The 21,051-nt window shown below is 43.6% G+C and overlaps 1 protein-coding gene across 2 annotated transcripts in view; it reads left to right on the top strand.

Annotated features, from left to right (window-relative positions):
* The window catches only part of PRDM1 (PR/SET domain 1), a 111,861-nt gene that overhangs the window by 7,283 nt on the left and 83,527 nt on the right, over positions 1-21,051 (top strand). The window contains exons 1-3 of one of the 2 annotated variants that reach the window (XM_040552355.1): positions 2,200-2,372; positions 2,975-3,111; positions 3,846-3,884. The gene's annotated coding sequence lies outside the window, so the exon portion shown is untranslated. Of the gene's footprint in view, positions 1-2,199; positions 2,373-2,974; positions 3,112-3,845; positions 3,885-21,051 lie in introns of those variants that run through there. The other variant, XM_040552354.1, reaches the window with a different exon arrangement.

Here is a 21,051-nt window from a genome sequence, read left to right on the forward strand (position 1 = left end):
TCCTCTCACTTTCTGCATTTCCCCCTTTCCTTTTGTTTTCAGTGCTTCCAGAGGTAGCAGAACGTGATAAAAATGCAGCAGGGCAGGGGGAGCAGGGAGGGGAGGAGAGGGAAGATAACATTATTCCAGACCCTCGCTCTGTTTTGTTAGGGCAGATTTAATCTCTTGGGCAGCATCAGCAGATAGGCCTGAAGGACTGCCTGATCATCTCTTCACTCTCTCTTCTTTTATCTGGATTACTCTTTCGGGGATGATATCTCGCTATTCTTATTTGGTAAATTAGGCTATTGTTTCCCTGCATTTCACTTATTGTAAAATGGTTCCTTTTTTAACTTCAGGACATTGTTTCTGGGCAGTGAGCATGCTGTCACTGGAGAGGGGATGTGAGGAGGGAAACATATAATTAGGGACAGATTCTGCCTTATTTTGCCATTTTGCAGTATCTTGCTGTCTAGTGCCCTTGATTTCATGGGGATTTCTTATAGAAAAACACAGATAAAAGGGGTCAAATTTGTCCTTGTAATTGAAGGAAAAATTAAATAAAGATAAGGAATGCTATGGAATAGGACTACAACATGCTTTTGGTCTCAACTGCAATTTAAGCTGCAAGTTAACAAGTATTCAAAATAACAGACCTACTACTAAAGGGTTTTTGAGGGAGTATTTGTTCACAGAGTATGATTTATCAGAAATTCCTGATGCCTCGTGATAAATGCTGAAAAAAAAAGGAAAAAAAAAAAACCACAAACACAACTGTCACAGCCTTTTTTGCTACATGTAGCAGTGAGTAGCAAGTCCAATGGTTCTAGCTCAGAAACAGAAACCTCATGTCCGGGTACTAAAATGTGCAGTACTGAGACTTTGTTTGTTGTCATTGGAATGCATACGATCTGTTCCGGGCGGTAGCCTTTTATCTAGCTGCACTTTGAAAAAAAAAAAAAAAAAAAAAAAAAAAAAAAAGAAAAACCACTACAACTGTATTTTGCTTGTTCATGCTGTGTAAAACACGCCAGACACTCGGAGGGCAGGCTGAGGTGCCGAGGGACCAACTAGCACATCCCAGCAGGCACAGACCCATGGTGGGCACCGGCATCAGCTCCGCTTTGGGTAAACCCAACCACTCGCTGCGGTGCTTGTGAGCAGGGCTCTGGGGATTGTGGTTGCAGGCCGGTCCACCAAAGACCACGAACGTGTGCTGTGCCATGTCTGACAACAGCTGAGAGGCGGCCAGAATGACAGTGCTCACGTAAAAGCACTGGTAGGATGTCACGGCAGCTGTCTGCCTCACGCACTGCTCTCCCTGCACGCAGCCCAGGAAGGCCGTAATTAGTGAAGTGCCGCCACGTCTGCGGGACTTGCTGGGAGCCACCAGCTCCGTTACGTGTTTCACGTGCCCGTGGTGGGCGCTTCACACGAAGTGCATGAACAGGCTGTACGGAAAAAGGCACTGCTGTTTTCAGTCCCTCAGTGTCGATGTCTAGGTGAGTGGTGCTCACGGGCGGAACTCCCTCTCCATGCACGAGGACCATGTCTAGGAGACTGGGTGCCTACGGTAAAAGAGGGGCGTGAGGCAAAAATCCTAACTCCCATTTCTGATTAAACTGCTCTTGCAAAACGGAGCAGGGAGGCAGCACCCAACGTACTCGTGTTCAGTGCCTGCCCCGTGCTGGAAGCGTTCCCTCCACGTGCACCACCAGCAGGATTTCCATCACCTCCATTAGCCAAACTGCCTGAAGCGATCGTGGGGATCCGGAGGGGACTGGTTTGTACCCAAGGTCTGTCCCAGGAACAGCCACAGAAAGCACCCCCAGCCCCTGCAGCACCGCATGCCCTTCCCCAGCCAGGAGCTCCTATTATTAGTAGTATTTATTATTATTACTACTCGGAGGGCCAGAGGGGGGCTGGCAGCACCCTGTGCCCAGACCCACCACGGGGCCTGAGGGGAGCCCTTCCAAGGACCCCCCACATCCCCTCGGCCGGCTCCGAGCCCCGGGGGGGCGGCAGGAGGGGGGCGGCCCGGCCAGGCCCCCCCCGCTCGGCGGGGCCAAAGCGAAAGCGCGGCGCGGCCCGAAACCCTCCGGGGGCGGCGGCGGCCGCCATGTGACAGCCGGGAAGCGCGGGGCCGGGCCGGGACGGGCCGGGCCGGGCCGGGCCGGGCCGTGCAGGATCGCGCCCCGCAGCGCTGCCCCCGGCGGCGGCCCCGCCTCTGCTCTGCGGCCCGGTCCGGGGAGGGTGGGGGGGGGGGTCGCTGCCTTGCGCTCCGCAATTAGCGCTTCGCACCGCTGTCAGCCCTGACGGCGGCCCGGCCCCGAGCTCCCCGGGGGGCCGCCGCCGCCGCCCCTTTGTGCCCGGCGCGATGCGGGCAGCGGCAGGTAAGCGGGGGGGCGGGCGGCGGAGCGCCCCCGGTGCCACCCTGGGGCCGCGACACCCCCCCCTCCCCACGTCCGCCCGCCCCCAGCGCAGCCCGGTCCTGCCCCCCTTGGCCCCCCCGCCCTCCTTCCTCCCTCGAGGAAGGCTCGCCGTGCCTTCCTTTGTGCTGTTTGGGCCGTACGCAACTACTTGTTATCGCCGCCACCCGAAGGGACAACCCACCCCCCCTTCCCTTCTCCCCCCTCCCCACAGCCCCAGCGGCACCCCCGGGGGCGCTGCCCCTCGCCTTGCTTGCTCTCTCCCCATCCCATCCCAATATTAAACCTCCCCTCTCCCCATCCCTCCTGCTCCCCATCCCTAACCCTTCCCCCCGAGCCCCCCCCCCCCCCAAAATCCCACCTTCGTGCCTGCTCTGAGTTTTGTCCTCCCCCCCCCCGCCCCGTCCCCGGCTGTGGTTTCGCAGGGACCCCTCTCCAACCTGTCCCCAGGTATGTTTGTGTAACCAGACACTGCGAGTAGCCGTCTGCCGAGGAATTAACCCGGACCCCCCCCCCCCCCCCCCCCAAAGCTTAGTTTGCATTCAACAGAGGTGTTTGTTTTGCAGGTTTAAACCTCCAGACGGGTTGAAGAAAAAAAAAAAAAAAAACAAACAAAAAAAAAACCAAAAAAATAATAAAAAAAAAAAGGAAGCGCTTGGCAGATTTTGTTCCCTCCGTTGAAATCCCGGTGGACGCGGAGCAGGTGGGGAACCGGCGGGGGAGAGGTGCTGGGGGTGGGATGCGGAGCGGGCAGGGGCTGAGAGGTGTGGGAAGGAGGGGGGGGAAGAAAGGGTTTAAAGAGGGGAGAGCCGAGCCGTGCATCCCCCCTTCCTCTCCTCCGAGAGCAGGGGAGGTAGATCGAGGCTCCCGCTCTAGTTTGTTAAAAATAAATACTACAGAAGTTGGCAAATTTTCGTAGTTTTAGAGAAGTGGATTCTCTCCAGGATTAACGTAAAAAATGTTGATGTTTGAGGAACTGCTCTTGCTCAACCCGTAAATAAAGTGGAGATGTTGACAGTTTGTCTAGCCTCTGGTAAACGAGAACAAAAAAACATTTCATTTCTTGAAGGGCATCAATAATTGTGAGGGTGGGAGGAAGAGGAAGAAGTTTAACTATTAACCTTTATCTGGGATTGTAAATGAGTTGAAACTCGTGTTTCTGAAGCTTCTTTTATGCGTTTGCTTTCCTCTTTCCCCCCCCTCTGCTTCCCTTCCTTGGAGATGGTGAAAGGTAAATGAAAACGATGATGCTCACATTAATTGGACAAGCGGGCGATTTTATGGCTCGCCAGTAAAAAATGAATGCCACGGGAAAGTTTGCCGTTCACGGTGCAGGCGGTGGGAAAGTGGTCTGGAGGGCGCGGGGGGGGCGGCAAGGCGGCGGGGTTGGCTGCGAGCTGCGCTGTTACATTTGGGGTTTTGTTTTTGTGTCTCCAGATCATTCACTTGAAGACGCCAGAGGACGGTTTGCAGAAGGTAAGAGAGCCTTTTCCCCCAGCGATTGCATCCTCTGGTGCCTCGTACTGTGCGGCTACCGCTCCGCTGGCCATGCAGCGGAGGCCCGTCGTGCCAGCAGACCCCCTGTGCCCGTGTCCCCAAGAAGTGGTGAACGGGACACGGAGCTGTGCTGGCCGCAGTGCGGGCACCGGGGAGCACAGCTCTTCCAGCAAGCAAGTCGGCTGCTGGTACGCGCCGAGGTGCTTGTTAGAACTGATGGATTCCTCCCGTCCCAAAAAGGGATACTCTTTCTTTCTTGAGTCAGGATAGAGTAAGCTTAGGGAAACAGGAGATGAAAAGTACAGTGAAAAAGTTCTTGTTGCAACTGTTTGCTGCATGTGAAAGTAATATGCCTAACTTAGCAACTAGATTTGTTTTCAACAAATACGTTAGTATTAATTTCCACATGAATCAGAAGGAAAAATCCTCATACCTTCTTCCCTTCAGCATTCCTAAATGTGTTGTATGTTACTTTGTGGCATGGTTCTTGCCTGAAATGAAATGAAAGGACTCTTAACTGCTTCTGAAAATAAACTCTGCCCAGCCACCGGAGTTTTTCTCCTTTGTACAGGCTGAATGAAGTGAAAGCAGGAGATCCTGGGGAGGAGGCAAGGGTGAGGGAGATATGGGATCACAGAATTTGGCAGAGCAAGTGTTGGAGGGAACTTTGTTTGTGTGTTGCAGTTATAAGCAAAAAGTGCTGTTCCAGTAAATACAAAGTCAGGTAATTTCAAATAGCAATTGTAAAAGGCTTTTTTTTTTTTTTTTTCCTTAAGATGAACAGCATCTTTCATTTGGTTGTCATTATTTTGTCATTCTCTCCTTTAGTCATCAAAAATACAAAGTGATACTGCTTATTCTCATGAGTTACTGTAGAAATCTGTACAGCATACTCAGTCCTGCGAGAGTTCCTCTCTCCCTCCCTCCCTCCCTCCCCCCCGTCCCCCCGCCCCTTAAATGAGTCCCTGCCAGCAACAAGTGTGTTGATATACTGATCTGAAGGACTTGGGCACAATGCCAACTAAAGCAATTTAAATGACATGGTTAATAGTGTCTCTGCTGTCCTTATCACACCGTAGTTGTCTTTAATAAAGTCAGCGAACTTCCAAGTGATAATCATGGATGACAAATTAACTCAAGTCTGAGTCCTCCCATTCAGATGAATTCTGTTTCGCTTTGACGGGTAAATATTAAATACTGATTTGAGTTGAACTAGAAGAATTTCAGAATACACCTCTCCTCTAAATTTCTTTCAGGCAAATAAAAGCTGATTAGATTACCTTGAAGTATCTCCAGTGCTACAGTATTCCTATGGCTTCTACTTCTAGCAGTGTCATTTTATTAAGTCTTTCAGTAGTAATAAATTTATGTGGGGCACTGCATCCTTCAAATGAATACTTATCAAACACTTCAAAAGAGGAAATAATTTTACATGAAATAGATAAGTCACTATAATATGTCTAACACGTTAAAACAGTCAGTAATTCCCGTAAAGTATTTTGGATGGAAGTGAAATTGACTGCTCCGTCAATTTCGATTTGAAATGGGTAACCTTTAAAAAGCAGCTAATATAATTTCAGGAGTATCCACACTTACAAACAGCAAGCTGTTTCACGGTGGGAGTTTTAAAGTTTTTTGAGTACCTCTAAAGCTCGTAGTGACTTTTTCCACTGCAGAGTTAAAAGATTGCAATGTAACGTGAGACTACAGAAGAGGCAAAGTAGCACAATTGACAGTTTAACTGCAAATTGCATGTATGATTGCTTAGATTACGATTTTTATTTTTTGAGAGATTTGATCCTAAAAATACCTTTGCTAGATCTCATCTTTGTGATTTCCAAACCTGCTAAATCTTGTCAAAAGCCGTAGGAACATTCGTGTTCTCAGCAGCTGTTAGGAGCTCGCTAAGGCACTTCATAATAAATGTTTCATGTCTTGTGTCTATGACTGAAATACAGTGCTGTGTGCTTAACTGATAAATTTGGAAATACTCTTCCTAACATCCAAGATTGTATTTTTGAAAATTAATACAATGAATGCAGATTATCTGTTGTCACAAACTTGTTTTCTTGTTGCTTTGTTTGCAAAATTCATTTATTCGAGACTATTGAAAACTAACTAGATTTTACCTACGTGTTAAAAGTAACAATAGTTAAATAATAAAAGAAAGTTGTCAATTATTTTCCAAAAAGCTTTGTACAAATGAATACTTCTTGTAAAAGCTTCTTGTCTAACAGATTTTTTTGTTATCTTTATGGGTGGACAATAACATTATAGCCAAAACGTTGTGTAAGTGTTAGCTTTTGTAAAAGTGAAAGACCCAACCTGAGACACGACTGAAATAGTATCGTGAGACTGCTATGGTGCAGAGAATAGGGCAAAGAAGGAAGTCTGCCTTTACATATAATTCACTATATATTGATGTGTTGATTTGAGACATTCCTTCACAGTGTGGATCTGCCCTGTCCGTAAAATTACATATTTGTGAGGTCCGAATAACATTTAGAAAGATACCTGCTAATGTGAAGGCACAGTACTTCTAGAGACACTTGCTGGTAGTTGATAGGTTACTCCTTCTTTTTGGATGCTCTGAAATCATGATTGTGGCTTTCCAATATTCAGGATGCGAAGTTAAAAGTGTTTTTTTATGCATTGTTACGCCTTGTAATTTATGAGTTTTCTCCCTCCAGCCCTCCTCAAACCTGATAGCTCTTTCAGTTTCACAGTTGGCCTCATGTTCCACTTTTCTTTTTGCTTTGAAGGCTGGGCGGAAGGCTTGTCAGTGTTTGCAGTTGCACTGCTCGATGCAGGGATGGGTGGCTAAGCTTGAAACCATATGGGTGTTGCTATTCAAGAATTGTTGTCACCGTTCCTGATTCCTCTTTTCTTATTAAAACCAACGTTAGGGATCTCTTTATTAGCAATGTATCACATTAGAAGCCACATGCTTAACATCAAGCACTTGCACAATGACATTTTGGAAGATAAGGCCTTCAAGACTTGCTTCTTTTTGTGAGAACTGGGTGCAGTCAGCCTACAGAGAAAGTGTTCAGGTTCAGGAAGATTTACAGTTGTAGGTGCGTCTCGACCAAATGGGTGCAGGGCCTTTTCTCCCTAATATGTATCTTTGTGTTTTATCTTGCCTTGTTTGCCGCGTTCATCACTTTAAGACCTGAAATCGCTAACATGCGTAAGGAATTATTACAGGCCTTATTACTGCGAGGATCTGAAGTAGTTGGAATAATTTGCCATAAAGCAGTGCCTTGTGTTTGCAGAGCTGACTGGCCCCTGTGCTCTAAGATCCTCAGGGCAGGGAATTGTCTTCAGCGTATTTTCAGAAAAAGTGGCTGGCATGCTTGTATGTGCCAGAAAATGGTAAATAATAACAAACAGTAGTTGATAATTTATGTAGACATTTATTTTTTTATTATGGAATTTGCCTATAGGGTGCTTTCTAGCAAAAAGAAAAATGCCAGAGTGGCTTCCAGCTGGGGCAAGATGTGCTCTGACGGCAAGAGCAGCTTTTAATCAAAACAGAACACACATTTAATCGATAGTATCTTCTGTGAAGCCGTCGGTCCAAAACATTGACTGGCGTAAATCAGTGTAACTCCACTGAGGTCTGTAGAGACACGGCTGACTTGCACCAGATGATGTGAGTGTCCTTTTTGGCTTTAGCAGTTTTCCTTTAATCTTCTTGCCACTTAAACTTTTACTATGATCTGCCCACATTCCAGAAGCGTGGAATGAAGATGGGATAACATTTCCCTACTTTCCTCCTCCTTTAAGCCTTTTGCGGCTTTTCTATTGTATGATGGTGTATGCTTTATTAATTATATGTGCTCTAATCCCCCTTTCAAGCCTGTGAAGGTAGCTGTCCCCCTCAAAGTCACATCTGAAAAGGAATGTCATTATATTCAGAAACATTCCAGTCTTGTCTAGCTTGCCAGATGTAGGTGTATTATAAATAGCTTCCCAGTTATACTATATTTATGGTTAAAGGTTCCTGAAGACTGTTGTTAGGAACCCTCTTATTAGAAATTTGTGTGATGTGAAGAAGTTTAGAAACATTGCCCCCCACATCTATTTCCCAGAATCGTTTTATTGTGTCTGCCAAGTGTCTTAATGTTTTAGTTACTGAACTGCATCATCCATATGAAGTAATTGAAAATGCTAAGTGTGTACATCTTGTGTGGTGAGAAGACTCAAGCGATATTTGGGCAGTAAAGAGGAGAAATAAATTATTTTTCTTTCTCTTCCAAGCCACTAATAACGTTTTTCAAGGCAGTGTTAGTAAACTAGTCCTTGTTAGACATGGGAAAACTGTCTTGGAGTAGGGAGCCACTCATTTTCAAAAGTTCAAGCTAAATCTTGTTCTTTACTATTGAAAGTATAATGCAATCTTTAGAATTTCAGCATGTTTTTAATGGAACTTGCTTTCTTAAGTAATGAAGCAAAGTAATTGAGCTTGATAGATAAGCGCCAAAATTAGAAAAATGAGATACGTGTGTGTGTGTGTGTGTGTTCAGATTTGGAAGCAAGTGAAAAATCATAAATCCTACTACCTCCCCCCACACCACACCACCACCAGCAGCTCTGAGGAGAATGTGATTAACTGCATAATCATACATTTTTGCTCAAACTTCTTCTCACCCTATGCCCATTTTTTTTTCCCTGAGGTTTATAAACTATTAATATCTTCAGGGAAAAAAGGCAATAAGATGAAAATATTGTGCCCAGATGCTGCACTGAAAAAGTTACATGGAAATGTCTGTGTAGCCTGATACAGAGTGGATTCCTCAAGTGGAAATGAGCATTCTCCATTTCCTTTGAACTGACTGGAAAGTGACTTTCCTCTTTCCACCTTGACAGTTCTTCCAGAGCTATAAAGGACCGTAGGAACTAAACCTTTCACCAACATTTTATTGAAGCAGGAAATATATGTAATTACAACGTTTCAAGTGACTCAGTTGAGAAGTGTAGAAAACCAATAATATATGCATTAATTTTAGTTCTTACAGGCACTCAGATCTAGATGTCCTTTTTGTTTGTAGTTAGGAAAAACTTCGCATGGAAATCGTGCAAGAGGACAAGAGTTGATGCCAAAAAATAAAGCACGTTTCAGATGCTGTCTTGATTTTATTTTCTGTTGGTGATACGGACTTTGCAGAAAGTGAAAATATTCAAACTAAATTCTAAACTTGACTGCAAAGCTGTAAGGGCCATTTTCAAAAATGTGTTTCTTCAATATGCTGCTAACAAGCGCAAGAAGAAATGTTTTTAATCCTTTATGTATCTACTATTTTATTTCCAGAAAAACTTTGTATGTCTTACATTAGTTCTGATGGGACACCAGCTCCACTTGAGTTTTGACAGGTTATACCAGTGAGGATCTGATACAGTACTGACTTGAGGACCCAGTCCTGCCCATATAACATTCAATGAAGTCAAATTTCATAGACATCATGTTGTTGCAAGGAGAATTGAACTTCCATATTTTTATCCAATAATTTCCTAAAAATACAAATTCATAAAATATTTTCATAGGAAAGGAAAGTCCTGTTATTTCTCTGTTTTTAATGTCTGTCTTCGACTTCTGTATGGTATTTGCAAACTTCATCTAGTGAGGAAGAGTCATTATGCCATAAACTTGCACTGTAGATTGCTGTGTCTAGTGGTGTTTTTGGGGTTGCAAATACTGCACTGGAATTTAATTCATAGATGGATATAATAAAACCATTTTTCTATTCAGTTCCCAAAGACTGTAACAACAGCAGGTCATTAAATGGACAGTGGTCTCTGTTAAATGTTTTCAATTAATTTATTATTTTTTAAGATACAGTAAAAGTGTACAAAACACAAGAGATTGATGTTGGCAAGTGATTTAAAGAAAATAAAATAAGAAAAATTATTAAGTGGAGTTCAGTAAAATTAGATATGATTGCTTTTGTGTGAACTCTGCCCATAAAGAGAAAAACACCTCTGACAGTTTTTTTTTTTTTTTTTTAAGTTTTACAAACGTTGCGATTGCATTTTAAAAGCAGTGGAAGAAATTACATGTTGTAGATTGCTTTTGTCTGTAGTGAGGATTTTTTAAGGCTAGATCTCAGAGGATTTTATGTTAACTGCAGATCACTCCCAGCCTGTCACAAAAACTCTGCATGATGCCTACTCATGTAAGGTTTTTGTTTTGAAATCAAACTTTTTTTTTGCTTCTATATTATAAATAATTTGAGTAATACACTGCACTGGCTACTTTCAGTAACAGAACACCCGTAACTTTGGCAGATGGGGATTTTGTCCTTCCACCCTTGTTCTGCAGTCACGCTTGTGCAAGTTAAGTGTCCAGCTCTGTGAATCTGCCTGCAGCGTGGAGGGAACACATGGGGCTGTGCAGGCAGAAGGTTGTTCGTGTGGGAGTGTTGGCGAGATCAGAGCCTTGTACTATAAGCTGGCCCTCATGATTTTAAAATGAAAGCATATTGATCTCTAATCTTGAAAGTAGTTACCCTTAATTTAAATGTGCATTTGATAGAATCCTGAAGTCTCCTAATTGTTTTTCTGCTGTGACTCAGTATGCTACGTTATGTATAATAGAACCTACAAATGAAATAATAATTAAAAAAAATAGCCGACCAAAGCAATTGTTAAAATGACGCTATTTGATAAGATCATCCACTGAAAATAAAGGGGGAAATGAGATCTGACTGAGGTAAAACCAGGTAAATAGCTTTCAGCTTTGCTTTTGTTATTCAAGAAGAAAAAGAAACAATAGGTGCTGTTTAGAGTCAGAAGCTGCCCTTCTAACCTCTGCTGCTCTTAAAATGCCTGAAGGTTATTGCATGGTTCACGGTGGCTTTCATGCTTGCAGTTTCAACTTTTAATTTTCTAACAAAAGGGGATGCAGTACCAGCCTGCTGATAAACACAGCGCAGAACAATCGGGGAGAAAAATGGACTGCTGAATTCCTCACGCTTTTTTCCTCCTTTCCAGTTACAGAAATATATTGGCATGTTTTTAACAAAGGAGAAAAACGCTGCCTCTTGTCCTAAGCTGTCAAAGCTGGAGGCTGCTTTTTAAAAAGAAGGAACTTTAGTTCTGGGGGAGTAGGATATGTTTTTTCATTAAATAGCCCTGGCCAGGTGAACGATCTCATTGCATGCTGTTATGGGGAAGCAGTCTGAACATCCACAGGGGCTGTTTGTATTTCCACAAGATTTCTAATTCTTGTTGCACTGGTAAAATCGAGTCAAGTTTGACTTAAATCCAGCTTTCTCAGCATCAAAACTTCAGCTGCCTGGATCAGAAACATATCGGCCAGCACTTGTGTGCTGAGCAGCAGAAGCACCTTTTCTCTGTGAGCTGCACGTTGGTGCTCAGTGCAAGTAACACAGCCCCCTCCTTACACAGGATGCTTGAATTTGTCGGTGTGGTTATTGCCAGTTTCCAGAATACCACACTTGCTGGGATGCCGGTGTGATCTGAGCAGAGAAGGGGTCAGCTTCTTAAGGTATTGTTTTGCAGCACAGCTGAAGGTTGTGGAATGTAACAGTTTTAGGAATGTACACCTGTGAGTATATAATAAGAGAGTATCTGTTTGTGTGTTTTCACCACTGACATCCAGATCAAAGGTCCTCTAGATGTTGTTGTAGTAAGAAAAAGGGAAAGGGGCCACATGTCTCACCAGCTCTGACCTGTCGTCTTGCTCGTTGTTTGCAAGTTTTCACTAGAAAACCAGTCTCAAGCCAGCTTAGATGAGGTGAATTACTTTCAGGGTTTCACTTAGTGTGTATGGGTAATGAGTTCAAAAAGCAGCAGATTTGGGTCTCCTAAGTGCCTAATAGAAGAAATACCATCAGCAAGTTCTGCTGCTTAATATTGAAACTGATGCCCAATCATACATTGGACAGTACTGAGATATGGTCATAAGTACCTAAAAAAATTGTGTTGTGCAACAGTGAGTGTTACTCCTGGATAGCTGATGCCAGAATGGCTGACAAGTAAGCTGAGAAACATCTTCAACCCTTTACAGACACATACCAGGCTAAGCATCTTCAACCCTTTACAAATACATGCTGGCTAAAACAAAAAGCTAAGGAGGAATCTTTCTCTTGCCTTCCAGCTTACTTACAGCTAGAGGAAATGTATCCCAAATGGAGGAGGATCCCCCAGGCCCTGGAAGTTGTTTAATTAATCATCACTTTCAGCCTGCTCATTAAATGGCTTTTCTTTTCTCACTTGGGCAAATGAAAAATATGATTACACCCGGGAGAAACAATGATACCTGTTAAATTGTCTCCTAGTGTTAAGCACTTTATAAAAAAAAAAAAAAAAAAAAAAAAAAAAGATTTAATTTTAGATATGCAGAATAAGCAAAACCATGCTTCTTTTTATGTAGGTTATGTGTATTTGTGCTCTTACATATTGGTGCAGTAATAATGCGTGCTCTTACATCTGGCAGTAATTCACCTCTTCTGTAAATGAATTTTCTTAAATGAGAAATACAAACGCTTTTGTTTATTAAGGTGGAGAGAGGCTTTTACAATCAAATTCTTGATCACTGCTGTGACATACCTATCTGATTTCTGCATAACAAAGGTGTCTCACACAAGAGTCAAAACTTCCCTCATCACAGTCTTTAGTAGTTTTCTGCCTCTGTTGCATTCACATTTTGGTCGTGATGGACGTCTTGGCAGCTTATGATGTAATTTATCTTGTTGCTTCAGCGCTGGGACCCTGTCAGCAACAGGGAATGTCAGGAAGAATTTTCCATTGGCTCGACTAAGCCAGTAGCAGCATTGTGAGGGTTTTACATGAGGATCTGAGCGCGGGCACAGCCCGAGGGAAGTTACTTGTGGGTCAGGCTCTGAGGCACGTTTAATAAGAGGCAGTGAGGGAGGGTTGTGGGGTAACTGTGGTCATCAAGGGCTTAGCTTGCTGTCCGTGCTCAATGCGTGGAAGACCTCTTGCAATCTTTTCTCAACAAGTTGTGGAAAGCTATTAGCTCTTTGATTATGCACATTTTTCTCTTTCCCTGTGGGCTCTGCAGCTCCAGTTTGCACTGGATGCATTCCTGGGGCACATTGTTTGCTTACTGTGCTCAGGCCTGGGAGTGGATAAGGACTGTTGTTCGGACAGTTTTATTTAAGGTACTGTTTCAGAGATAGCAAGTCAGATCGAGTTCCCATTTTGCTTTACCCAGATTTATTCCATAGAAAATCACAAGCTGTGTATAATTTGCAAATGTTTGCTTTGGTTGCACAGTTGTCACAGCGTGTTCTGCTAGTCCAAGGGCGGGGAAAATATGCAGTAAGGCCTGTGACACCATTTCGCACAACCCTCGGCCACATGGTTTTATTTTATGTTTGAGTTCTGCTGGCAGGCACTAAAGGGGATGTTAATTCGTGGCCTGCTAATTTTCCTCAGAAGGTCTGTTCAGCCCTCAGCACAAAAAAGGGTTACTGGCCTTGTCTTTGCCTGTGGCAGCTGTGCCACTGCCATCATGAGGCTGGGCTGTTGGCATTGACTTCGGCTGAGCTTCTCCTTGCTCAAAAAGCAGCAGCATTGTTGCTTGTCAGATGGTGGTTGTTATCTTCCCCCACCCATCTAGTCCATCCTTGGTCATTTGGCCAAAGTGGTGTTTCTCCAAGAGGTGCCACACCATGATGGCTGAAGCTCTCTTTCTTTCAGTTCTGCCTTCTGGATCTGGAGCTGGCTCACAGCTGATCTTCTCCAAGCCACTGCACAGCCTTCACCCTGCAGACCAGACCACAGAAAATCAAGTAGCTTTCCACAGCGTTATCTCCCTGAAGTAGCCCTTCACGGGATCGGCCGCGCTCCTCTACCAGCAGCAAAGATAGGGTGGGAGTAGAAGGCCTAGAAAAGGAGTGGTAGCGCCACAGCATTTAGATATCTTGAAGGTGTCGTAAACATGCAGCTTAGCTAATCCTAACATGAACTTTCTTTCCTAGTGCCACTGTTCCTACACAAGTTTCTAAGAAGGAAAGCCTTTTCATTGTTTTAGCACATTGAGAGAACAAGAGAAAAGCAGGGGACATTTTATACCTTGCTGTTAAAGGGCCTGAGAAAGGTGTGTGCGGGGGTGGGGGGTGGGGTGGGGGGGTGGGGAGTTTGTTTTAAATCTTACCAAAAGCCCCGTGGTAGCCAGTGACTGAGAACTGCTCCATATTGTCCTATTATTTTTCTTTCTGTTCGGAGATAAAATACCAGCATAATAATTTCCAAACTAGGAAACTGTACCACTTTAACTTCTGTTTAGACAAACCCAAGAAACAAGGGTCCGATCTGTCCATCTTCATGCTTCTGTAATTCCTGCTTTCTCTGAAACACTTGGCAATACCATAGCAGGCATTTTTGGCTGAGGCAAGGAGTCTATTTGCAGTATTTACATAAATATTTTTTTTTGTGGAGGAAATGCCACTCACTGTACTTCATACTTAAGGTGATCAGCCAGTGGGAGAAAATGAGTTTGTTGCTGTTTAGCTTGCTAAAGATGATAAAACACTTTCTGCTTATATGTTTTTGCCTCTCAAATATCAGAATATTTTATCTTTCCTGTTTTTTCCTAAAAAGGGCTACAGAACTAAAGCAGGAGCTGTCTCAGTCTGGGACTGGGGATTATAGATCTTCTAGTAGATTTATTTTCTTATTTTGGTCATGGGCTGAAGTGTTAAAAAAACAAACAACAACAACAACAACAACAGAAAAAAAAACAAGCTGAAAACATGAGAATATGACATGCATAAACTTAAAAACAAACAAATACAAAACAAAACTTATTAAAATACCTCAATATATGTGATGCTAAAAGCAAAAATAGCTAGTGAGTCAGCGAGCTAAATGAGATGAGGATAAAAAAATGGGGGGGGAGACAGAGAAATGGGGATTTCTGATACAAAAAATAAACACAGCAAAAAGCATAATGCCTCCTGTCCTCGGAATAAAGTTAAGATGGGTTTGTTTAAGTTTCATCCTCGCAGGGGCTTTGTTTTGTTACAGTGATTCATGGGATAAAGTGATTTTTATGTCTTTTTCACTTATATTTAAGTGGGATTTCTCCCAGATAAACAAAGTAACACACACTCAAAGAATCTTTCTGCCTCATTTAAACACCCCACCTTATCAAAACTCCATTTCCATGAGTGATGGATCTTGGCTCTAGGTGGGAGAATGAAGTATTCAATTACCTTATTTTCATGTGCTAATGAAGCAGAATGTGGCTTTAGGGGGTTTCTTTTCAGCAAGGTAGCCTGTTTGGTTATGCACATGCCGCCTTCTTATGTTTCCTTCCATGTCTCTGTCTACACTCAAGCGGTGGTCTTAATGGGTGACAGTGGCTAATCTGTCTGCTTGACAACAAGCCGTGGCCTTCTTCAGCTCAGCAGGAACAGCGCTGGCCTGTAATTAGTGGAGCCATCAAACCAACTGTTGGCCTCAACATGATTTCTTTTGGCACCTCTTGCAAAAACTTTATATGCCGAACCTCTGACCAGTTATTTTTCTCACTTTGCATCAGGGAGTGCAAGACGTAAGCTCACTAAACTCTGCGGTCCTCAGCCCGAGTGGCAGGTTTGTGCTCCCATAAATATGAATGACTGTCTTCAAAATGGGAAATGCAAAGTTTAAATGTTTGTTGTCACTTGTTCACCTGAGCTTAAGAGTGCAGGTGTGTTTGTGGCTGAGAGTCAAGTGGTAGAGGCAAGTTTTGTAGACTGGTGTCATGCTGCTCTCCATCTGGGAGAGGTCTGTGTTGTGCTCGGGTACACAGAGCTATTGTTCAGTACTGGTACCCCCATCCTCTTGCATCCCCAGCATCGCCCCCATGAGAGGTAAGGGTTAAACTGGTGGGGTCATTCATACTCCTGGAGCTAAGCTTTGGCTCAGTGCTTGGCTGAAACGAAGTAAATGTTCAGTACACAATAGCTCTTCAATACTCTACATGATAGCCCCTTAGCCACACTTGCATGTGCTTTTGGCGCTGTATAATGAAAATTAACACTTTGTGGGGGTTTTCCTAGTAACCATGTGCTGGGAATAACTGTGTCAGCTTCACCACAATGGATGATGGAGGGAAATAACCATCCAGGAGTTACTCACTGCCGGTTATGAAGTTGAGGAATTGGAAAAAGGCAACAAATTTCCCTTTTTCCTTCCCCTAAAGAATGAAATGAAGAAGCTTAGCAAAATACATTGAAATATATCCAAGTCTGGATTTTTTTGTGGCGACTTCAAAAGAAAGTGAAGACTGACCTAAATTGCTGAGGTAGATGTGAAAAGTCACGTTCAGTGCTCCTGTACAGCATTACCACGGGGAACAACAGACATAGTAATGTGAGTTACACAATTTTCCCCTAAGATTCATAAAGAATGTTGCTAAGAATTAATTATTCATCAGTCTAATGAATCTCCGCTCCCGCTAACTGATGGTAACTGCTAAGGGAGGAAGTGTATCAGACACCAGGTAGTTGCAGGAGTTTTGTAGGGTGCACCATGCTGGTGGGTGTTCCAGATTCTCATGAAGGAAAAATAGAGAAAAAAATGCATGAAAACAAAACATTGAAACCTTTGGATATTCCTTTAAATGTAACCTTTCCCAACAGTACTGAAGTAACTGTAGCTGTGAATACCCATTATGAATTAAAACAGGTGAAAAAATAAGAGATTAATAATAATAGTCCTCAGCTGTCAACTGGGAGGAGACTCCTATTTAAGGAGAGCTTTAAAAAATTGTTATTTGGAGTGGTGCTTGTGAAGGCAGGGAGAGAGCAAGAGGGAGCCATGTTCAGCAAGGTTAACTGGCTGATAGTTTGAAGTTAGGCTTGGAAAAGCTACAGAGGGAAGATAACTCAAGAAGTGCAGAAGAAAACTAGGTAAAATTGTTGCTGGACACAAATTGTTGCTGAAGTACATCACAAAACTGGATTTGATTAATGCAGCGACATTACTGGTTCTCGAAAATCGGAGATAGTGTTCTGCTGCCAGCCCGCCAGCATGGCTCCCAGGAAATTCACCTCTTGAGAAGGAAATTCCCGACACGCTTCCCCTCCCTCCAGCCTTCCTCCCCTTGCGGGGGGATTTCCATGCCTCTGTGTTAGTTATCTCTCAGCTATCCTATCTCAGAGTGATCAGAGTGAAAATAAGGTGCAGTTAGAGCTCTGCTGATCGCTGGCAAGCTTTGGCAACCAGCCTGGCATACTGTGATCTGAAGGAAGTCAGTGCAGCTCTTTTTATCCCCTGGAATTTGGGGAAACTGTCCTGTGTTCTTCAGCTAGAGTTGGGTAAAAGAGTTTTTTGTGACTAATACTTTGTTTGCCAGAATGTGCTGTTCTGGAAACCAAAGCAGTTAACTTAGTTGGTTATGTATTCAGTTTGTTGTTCTGGTTAAGAGTTGGAAAGTTTTTAGTGAAAACTGTGTAAAACTTTTGAATTTCATTAATCATTTTCAAAGCACAGTATCTCAGAGAGTCCTTTCAAAATAAAGCATGTTTTTTTTTTCTTTTAAATATTCAGATTTTGTTTGGGAACTCTTGATGAGACATGTTTTGTTTCACATTGCTGAACATTATTCACTCGTTCCAAAACAAAACATTTTCACCATGCAGAAAAAAGCCCTCCTGCCTTTTTAACTGCTTTTGAAACAATTCTCTCCCCCTCATCCCTTCTCTGTATCCTTTTCTTGGATCTCTGTATCTTGGAGATACAGAGTCTGGTATTTCCATGTGTCTTGAAGCTGTTTAGGCTTGCTTTCCAGAGTTTTGAAAAAAACGAAGGAAAGTAACATAGCAGAATGTCTTTGACTCACGAAAGTAAACTGTTGTTTGTACTGCTGCACTCTTCACCGTGGTCAGCTCACCAAGAGCAGATGCCTAACGTCCCTTAGGAGCTATTACTAAAATAAAATTAATAATAAACTGCATACCTATTTTATGAACATGTATTTCTTCCCTGGAATAAAAGGAAGTTACTTCTTTACTTTTCTTTTTGTTACTTCTTTAAATACATGTGATTTTAGCTTAATTTCCAGGTGTTTCTTAATTCAGACCACCTAATTGAAGTTGCTCAGTTTGACTCCTGTCCATTTCACTTTCTAATCCCCATACACCAGCACCTTGCTGCATCTTTATTTTGGGAACATTGCAGAAGTGATCATTTCCACGGGCATGCTTACTGAACTTCTAAAAAGTTTGTAAACTGTATTTTTTTTGGTAAAGCTTTTCTCTGAAAAAAAACTATTTTTTTCAACACTTTCTATTTTTAGAATCATGATAATAGGAAAGGAGGAAAATGTTTTATGGTAGTATCGTAAATATTTTCTACATTGTTTTGTTTTTGATGAGAAATGTTGAGTTCACTTTACAAGGAGATGTGTCTTGTGGACTGTGATGTAGCTTTGCATATTTCAATATGCGTAATTCCTAGACATTCCTTTTTTGTGTGTGTGTGTGAGTGAGAACAATTATCTTACTGCATCTCATCTCACTGCAGAGGGAACTGTGAAAGTTGTATGATTGTACAGTATGGCTTCTGTATAGGGAATGTATATACAGCGTAACCACTGATTTTGGAGTACTGAATGGCAGTAGTCAGTGCCTAACAGTTTATAAGAGTTTTGTGTGTATTATTATTCCAGAGATGCAGAGATTAATAGTCCTCCTTCTGCCTGCTCAGATTTAACATAAAATTTTACATACAGAGAAATGTAAAGCCAACAGTCTCAATAAGCAAACAAGACCAGGAAGAATAGAGGGAAGAGCACAAAAACAAGACAAATGTCCCTCTCCAGTGAACTGAGTACAAAACTAAGATTAGCATTTAGATCACACTGGTTTTTTGCATATCAATAACTTTATGCAGACGTTCAGTGCCACTGAATTTTATTCTGGCAGCACAGGCAGACGTACCTTTCAGGAAACTGAAAGCATTTACGGTTACAGATCCATACCACTGCTTTAAATTCAACCTGCAAATCTTCATGCATTAATAGTCATGAAGCCACGCTCAAGGCTGCCGTGTGTTGGATTTCACTTAAGCTTCTGAGTAATGTTCAGGAGCAGAGCAAATGAAGCCGCTACAGTAGCCTGTTCTTGAGGTGACCAGAATTTGGTAAATGTCAGAAATCCACATCAGAAATAAGAGGTCACGAGCTCTTTACCAAGCGAAGACGAAGAAAAAGAGCTCTTTGATGTGGCTGTAGTGTAGTATCAGCTTTGTCTCTAACAAGACCTCTGCGCTGCAAACTTGATTTGTGTATAAAAGGCTGCTGCGCTAGTTGGAAGCGCTGATATGTGCTTATCCTGCTGGTTGTCTCCACCCCCAGCCACCTTCTGCATCTCTCCTGTGATTTCTGTTTTGGCTGGCTTGAGCCTCAGCCAGCCAGTCTTTATACCAGCCCAGTCACCTAAAAACCCTGGATAATCCCTTTCTAGTGCCTAAACCAGAGCAGCCACAGCCACGGTGAACAATTGGGCAGCAGCTGCTCCTTGCAGGTGTACCTGTTGGAGATGGGTGGGCAGGTAGGAGGACCTCAAATGGACCTCAGGTGGCACGCAGTGCCGCAACGTCTCCCTCTGGTTCCCAACAAGTGGCAATTTCAGTGTCTACAGTTCCTACGTTTGCTGAATGTATAGCTCTTCTTAATGTTAGAATTGCCTTTCACCCCACTGTTACTGCTACCCACCTCTGTGCCTGGGGCAAGACCTCCGTAGGGAGCACCAAAGGGTCCCTGGTCCATGCTTTCCTCTCAGACCGTACTCCTTTGACAAGGCATGTTGTCACTGTAAAGGAGCTCGTTTTGGTATACCCAATCTGGCAGCTAAGAAGGGACAGTGTCCCTCCTTCAGTTGTAATTATTTACGATCAGATTTATATATGTGGAGATAGGAATATTGCAAACCTTCAAATACATCTTTTGTAGACAGTGGACACGGTAGGAAATTGGTAGATAAAAGATGTAGTAAATAAGAGCCTAGAGTGGGGCAGCTTCAACAAACAAACAAACAAAAATAAAACCTACAAATCTTTGTATCTTTTTGTTTTAGTTCTTTATCCCCTTTATATTATTTCTTCCTTTGTGCCCTGTCTCCATCACTGTCTTTCTGCTACACTCTTTTCACGCTGCCTCTGTTAAGTAGCTTTATGTTTTGGACAAAAGGGGTTAAGTCTTCTGCTAGATAGGAAATGTCCTTCCAGTCACATTAATGTAATTAAGCTGTTACATGGATCATTGGTCCTCGTACCTCAGCCCTGAAACAGCGTTGGCTGGTTTGAGGAGTGACCCGCACACAGCTCCTGCACACGTAGCACTTGTGTTAGGGCAGCCGCTCAGGCACGCGTGTGAGGGTTTCACTTCCTTCGACGTTGAGGCTGTCGGTAAGGATGGCAGTAGATGGGATTTCGCATTTAGTGGCGGACACGCTCAGCCTGACTCCTGAAAGCCAGCGGGGTCCCGCCTGCCATCACAGCACAGCAGCCATCGCCTTGAAAATGGCTAGAGGCCAGCTACGTGCTGCTTGCATGGCTGTTTGAGTGAAATACGTATGTTTGATGATACCTGGATGGGAGGAAGCATCCTCGAGCTGCCTGTTGTGCTGTGCTGGGGGGCAGGAGGACGGGTCGGTGGAAAGGACTCGGCATGCAAGGTAGGGCAGCCCGCTGTCGGGCAGCCGTGTGATCCTGTTTCAGTAGCAGCCTTTTGTTTCTCAAAACGTACCGCAGGGTATTTACCAGGCCATAAAAAGTACGTTGTGAGGAATTATCCTACGTAATTGCAGCTGCAGCTGCCAAAATTAAAAAACAACTTGATTTTGTGGAGCTCGTGATGGCGTCTCGAGAGGGGAGGGGAGTTGCTTTTGGTTTTGATGCTGGGATGTTTACACACTGCTTGACAAAAGCTGGGGCAGCATGCTGGAGCTGAGGGCCAGTGGGTGAAAATTCGCCTCCCCACGGAGTTCTTTTAGGCCAGAGCCGTGAGCTCCAGGTGCCCGTGGTGCCCAGCTCCATGTCGCTGCAGCGTGGTGAGCCCCCTCGCTGCCATTTGCTCAGCAGACAGAGGAAGCGAGCAGTGAGGAGGTAACTTGCTGGGTTCCCCCATGACCATGCAGGCAGCAGGTGTGCTCCCAGTTCCTCC

Source organism: Cygnus olor, chromosome 3 (genome assembly GCF_009769625.2).
Source record: "Cygnus olor isolate bCygOlo1 chromosome 3, bCygOlo1.pri.v2, whole genome shotgun sequence".
Classification (NCBI taxonomy): domain Eukaryota; kingdom Metazoa; phylum Chordata; class Aves; order Anseriformes; family Anatidae; genus Cygnus; species Cygnus olor.